Source organism: Melanaphis sacchari, unplaced genomic scaffold (genome assembly GCF_002803265.2).
Source record: "Melanaphis sacchari strain LSU unplaced genomic scaffold, SCAv2.0 Contig85_pilon_pilon, whole genome shotgun sequence".
Taxonomy (NCBI): domain Eukaryota; kingdom Metazoa; phylum Arthropoda; class Insecta; order Hemiptera; family Aphididae; genus Melanaphis; species Melanaphis sacchari.
In genome coordinates, this window is record NW_020271605.1 from 1,865,801 (window position 1) to 1,872,602 (window position 6,802).

Genomic DNA, 6,802 nt, shown 5'->3' on the forward strand with positions numbered 1-6,802 from the left:
GTAGAAAATAAATATTTGAGAATAGAATAAAATGTTTTTATCATTAATATTAAGATATAAATAAATTCCGACTAATAATCATATATTTAAAAACAAATAATATACGTAGATATATGTAGACTTTAGTTCATTTATAATAATATTCAGCAATTATTCATTTTTCCAAATCATTTTAGTAATGAACCATTATTTTTTCTAATATTCCTATTATTTTTAATTGATTTGCTCTGTGTTTGATTAATTACTCAATAAAATGTTATAATAAATAGGTACTAAATAAGTAAAACAATTCATCTCAATAAATCATAAATACCTAAAATAATAAAATAACTCAATAAGATTTTATCAAAAACTTTTAATACCTCTATAGCATTATCCAAAATGTTATTATGTTTAAGAATTAATTTAGCTTTTAATTTAACATTAAACAAATAGAAACGTAAACTCAAAAACCATATATATATATTCATATTATTATAATAAATAAAGATTCACGTATAATTTATTTATTTTTGATTTTGCATTCCGGTAAAATTTAATAGGCGTGACTAATACATTTTAATGGAATAACAACAACAGCGAATCATTTAATCATAGGCATTTATGGTATGTGCTCATTGAATAAAATATCATAAAATAATATTATAGTATTATACACACACATCTCGGAGCCGATTGGTATCGCGTCTTCAAAATGCGCACACGAGACGTCGTCGTCGTCGTCGTCGTTGCCGCTGTTAAGTCGATCGATAAACAACAAACACACACACATACACTCACACTACGACAACGACGATTTGTGTCGAGCGCTTAGGAATTTAGCTCTAGTAAAATCTGTTTTCAACTGACCCCAGCGCCCTTGTCCATTTGAAAGACTTCTGTTATAATATTATTTTATGCGAAATTAAAATAATGATACATATTATTACCTACACACATAGGAATATAATTACTACAATATTTAACACCTCTATACTTATTAGTTCATACTATTTTTGCGACAAAAGCTCTAAATTTTTAGTTGTACAATTCTTAGCCAAAATATTGTTAGGTATATGTTGAATATAATTAATCAAAATGCATAGCTAGAAAACGAAAACATTCTACAACAGTTAGTAAATTTTAATAAATAAAATACATTTTTACAATAATTTTTTATTTATCTATAATATTATTAATATCCATTTCATTATCAAAAGTTATAATTTGTATTTTACACATCACAAATAAATATGAATTAAAACCGTATACGAAATTATATAATAATATGTAGGATAAAAATAATTATAAAATATTGTACATTATTATATTGGTTCACGGGTTTTTCATATTATATAACATAATTAGATTTATTATTATTTTTTTCCTTTTTTTTTTCATATTATTTATTATCATAAATGAGGAGATTATTAGTCGATTCATTTAAACTACTTACATTATTTAAGATTTTATTAAATTAGTTAATGAAAGGTATATTGGGAAATTGATGTTTGTGTCTTTAATAGTTCATTATTGGTACCTATATTGTTGGTATTTTTTTTTATTTTTTTTTTTTGTAGATAATTTATTGTTAAATTAACTATTATTTTTTTAGTTAAGAATAACCCGTATCATAGTTTATTTAATTGTCAATGATTACTGTTATTGTTTTATTATTTTAAACGAGTTTAATATATAACATATGGTATGTAGTTAAATATAGTTCTATAATTTCAAATAAAATAATAAGTATGATATAGCAATAAAGTTTTTTGTAGGTACTATATTTAATATGCAGTATATAAATTGTATTAAAACCGTTCTATATTTTAGTATTTTGACAATGTGAGAAACAACACTTTTTTGATTGAGAGCTACATAATTTAGAGAACTAAATAAAAACATGTAAAAAAGGGTAAAAGATCCACCTAGACCAATAATAGAAAAATATACAAATATTAGAATATAATAAAGATTTTACAACCATATACTGCCTACATGTTATCTAATTATAAATATTATTAACCGATATATATATATGTATACGAGTAATATTATTAAAGTTGTTATTTATAAATGAAGGAGAGAATCTTAACTTAAGACTTTTAAGTTTTATATCTGATCTGGTATAGGCAATGATAAGTATTACCATACAGTAGTAATGTTAATAATAAATATATATGTACAATTAAAAATCTATTTTTTAATAGTGTTCGCATATTATTGATAGACGATAGTCAATTCCTATTCATATTGATTTAAATTTAAATTGGCTGAATCTAATTTATAGTTGAAAATTTAAATGCTAGTTGTTATATCTTCATTGATGTATCCAAATAACTTTTAAATCATGTTAATATTTATAATAAACCATTAAACACAAATAATACAAAACAGTTGATTTTATTTTAACGAAATTCGAAAATTTCAAATCGTTGACTATAAAAAAATAAGCAGTTCAGGCTTATAAAAAATATAAATTAATTTAACGTTTGATCTTAGATAATACTCATTAAATTTTTGACAGGTGAATAATTATTATATAAATATAACTATCAAATTCGTGCAGTTGGCTATATACAGTTATTTTTTAATTCGATTGAACATTATTAGAAGTTCAAAAAAAAAAAATTGATATTTGATTTGGCAGATAATCATGGATAAAATAACAATAAATTATTTGATATTGGACTACAGTGATTGTAAAACTTTGAAAGCTCACATATTTTAACATTTCTGAGTATAATCACGTAAAACGTATTCACAAAACACTGTATATAATAATTTCTTGTATAAAACTATATTTGTGTCAGTACTGTGTAATCTTTTAACATTATGTAAGTAGTTATAGTTGAAAACATTATTTTATAATGTTTTCCACGTAGAAATTCAGGGATAACTTGTAGAAATATAATTCAAACATGATTAATGAAGATTTTTTTTTTAAATTATAATTTAATCATGATAAGAACTAAAGCTTGCAATTAAGTTGAAAAAAAACACTTAGACTATCATATTTCATAAATGCTATAAAGATATAGGAAGTGATATGGTAGTGGTATAATACTTATAATACGTCATATTTAGTATGAATAAAGTATAAATTATGTAATAAACGCAGACAAAGAAAGAGGAGCTTTAGCCCCTCGAGTCTCTCATTGACTAAGTCACTATATTATGTATACATTACGAGTATACATCTAAGATTATTTTTCATTGATAATAATTTATAGTGGATTAATGTTTATTATGATTTATTATGTAAAACAGTCTAATTATGTTAAAAATGTTTTCAATATTATTGGAAATACTTTTATTTTTAATAAAAAAATATAATGAATTACATTAGTAATATCATATTTTTAGATTATATGAGACATTTATTATTTTTACAATGATGTATTAATACTTATTTTTTTTAAATTCAGAATAAAATTTTAAAATTTTAAATTCATTAATAATGGACTTTGAAGAGTCCAATTTCCAATTTCTTTTTTTTTTTAATATCTCTAACAATATTTAAAAACTAGGTTTTGTAACAATCTCACTAAGGACAACTTCTATAGAAATTTGCACTAGTTTATCAAATATATTATGATGTTTTACATACTAATTACAAATATTTTTTTAAAACGGTTTCTAAATAAGTATTAAAATATAGACACAAATATTTTTTTGTATTTATTATTTTAAAATACAAGAATTAAAAATGAATATTTGAAATAATTTTTCCTAAAAGTATTAAAAATATAAAAAAAAAAGTAATTGAATATACTTGTTGAAAAAAACATGCGTTATGATTTACGAGTATATCATTACTTTCAAATTTAAGTATCTTCTACCAAGATTAGCAGTGATTGGCAAGTAATTCAATACTCTATCCTTCCACTCCTATTTAAATTGTATTTCTATATATGTCTACATATCATTCTAGATCATAAATCATGATTCATAATCGTTTTACATTAGTTACAAATTAAGTTTTAAACTATAAAATAAATATCTTTATACTATAAAACAATCTTCAAATAGGAAAACTCAACACCTCAAAATTTTTTTATTATTTTATTATTAGCTATTGATGGAAGAATAAACTTTGGATAAAACAAGAATTAAATAATTATGTTTTTTCTAAATCGTTTAAACATATGTAGTTCATGTTACATTTTTCTAATTCCAAGTAGGTATATAATATAATTTTTGTGACATTGAGATTTGAGAATATATATTGAATTTAGGGTTACATCTAGTCTTATAATTTAAATAAATTGTTTATAGAACCAGTTTAATATCTAACTAAAACTAGTTATACATTTATCTTCATGTTCATTTACACTTAAATTGGTTTTGATGTAGCTACTTGCAAATGTTTTAAATTTTAATACAATGATATTAATTTATTCTGTATATACATATATATATAAACATTCAACGATAAAAGTGTAAATTACTTAAGACTCTGTAACAATATTTAAGTGTGTTTCTATAGGATTAGTTTCTATATCCGCACAACAAAAATTTTCATTTTCTGTATTAATGGGCATAATTTTACATAATGGTTTGATGATCGACAAAAGTTTTCCAGAAGATTGTAATACTTTTGAAAAGTATTTCGCAAATTGTATCACCCTATATAATTGATGAATTTATATTATATTTGCGTCCTTAACTCGTCTATACAAAATATCTCTGAAAAGTTTTTCATCACTTCATAAATTGATGTTAAAGCCTATGTGGTACCACAGATTTTCCTATCAAAACAGTGCTGATTTTTTAAAATTAAAATACTCGATTATAAAATTCTTTATAAGAATTTCTTGTGAATAATATCTATGGTTTATTCCGTAAATTGAACTTTTATTAATATTATTTTGTTTTGAGGTACTGCATTTTTATTTCCCGTAATGTGTATCTTCGAGTGTATTATGTATACTTGCACTTAGTTGTATATTATTTTTCGCGTATAGAGTAGAATGTATAGATTATTCTGACGAAAAATATCATTTCAGTTACGCTCATACTTATTTTAATTAATATATTTAGAAATATTCAATTGTCTATAGTACCTATTGGATATTATTTTTATTGATAAATTATAGAAAGTGGTTTTTTTTTAGCTTAATAATACATTGTCAAATAGAATTAAAATAAAATAAATTGAGAAAAATGAAATTCGTTTTTATTTTCTAGATTGTAAAGTTTATTGTTTCGCTATAAATAGATATTCAAATGACGGAACAAGTTTAAATTTTTTAACATTTTCATTGTGTACAGTTTAGATATCCATTTTGTGAAATGTTATCGTTATTGTGTAATTACGCTAAAGAAGCCGCGGTTATATTTTGTAGGCCCTTAAACATAAAAAGAAGTTTAATATTATATTATAATATATTTTTTGAAAGTTACAAGTTGTATTTATGAATAAAATATACGTTTTTAGATTTAAAAAGTAGAGTATACATATTTATCTATGTTAATTTTGTAACTTGGGTAAACAATTTAAACAATCATTATTAACAATATTCTTTTAAAGTTTTATTTTATAAATCTTAGTTATTATATTATGATACAACGTTCATAAATTAAAGGTAAACACGAAATTGCATAAATTATACAAATTTTATATCATGAAAAAATACTTTAAATATTTACTTCTTAATAAATAAATATTATTCTTTATTTCGATTTATAATAGAATATGGTAGGTACCTACATTGAATTGGGTAGTAACTGCTCAAAATTAAATTACATACAAATACTATAGAACACCTCTCTGAAAATAATATATTACAAACCCGTGGATTTTTTTTTCAAACATTTGTTATAATAATGTTCTGAAAATAAAATATTTCCTGTACAACAATATATTATAAATAAAACATTATTGCCGAGTTGCATGAAAAATTGATTAATTTAATGGTTTAATAAAATTTAATGGACCAATTACGAGTTACTAAATCATGTTTAAGGAACCATTATCTCCCTATTGATTTATTAAATGTTTAGTAACTGTTCATGCAACCTGGCATTAATTATTTAATACCATGAAAAAATCGATATGAACAAACTAACATACCTTTAACACGATGTGTGAAAATTTGATATTACCACAAGGCACAAATACTATGACAGTTATTTTATTACTGGAATACGATTTAATCAAATGTCAAATACACATTTAGTAGATTGTCATCAATTTTATATTTTTAAATTATTATTGAAAAAAATGGTTATTTACAAATTAAGTTATTATATAAAATAATTATTATACCATTAAAACGCAGTAGGTACCATAAATTATGTTAAATATTATTATTTTTATTATTTCTATTATTACTACCTAATTGACATTTTTATTAATTTTATATTATACGAATCTATATTGTATTGTTTTAGATTTTGAGTGAAGCGAGGAATTAATTACTGTTAGATTTCTTATTATTTTAATAGAACCACAATGTTAGTTAAATACAGTATTTTTTTATCCGCAGGCATAATCCTCGGTAGTATAGTGGTAAGTATCCCCGCCTGTCACGCGGGAGACCGGGGTTCGATTCCCCGCCGGGGAGGAAAATTTTTTACATTTTTTTTTTTTAAATCAACTTTTTTTTTAATCTTAACAGACATCAAAATTAACACAATACATTTTATAGCCAGAAAACATTAAAATTAGATTTTGTATTTAGTCGCAGTTCTAAATTTTAAAACAACATTGATCGTTTAATTTTTAATATTTTAAAAATTGTGTAAATGGTATAAACAAAAAAAAAAAAAAAAAACCTCATATTCGATTTAAGAAATATCAAGTTCCTCAGTGTTCACT

General features: G+C 22.4%; 1 non-coding gene across 1 annotated transcript; it reads left to right on the plus strand.

The window, feature by feature from the left end:
* Positions 1-6,476: 6,476 nt before the first annotated feature.
* Trnad-guc lies at positions 6,477-6,548 on the plus strand. The gene has a single exon. It is a non-coding gene; the product is annotated as a tRNA-Asp (tRNA).
* Positions 6,549-6,802: the final 254 nt, after the last annotated feature.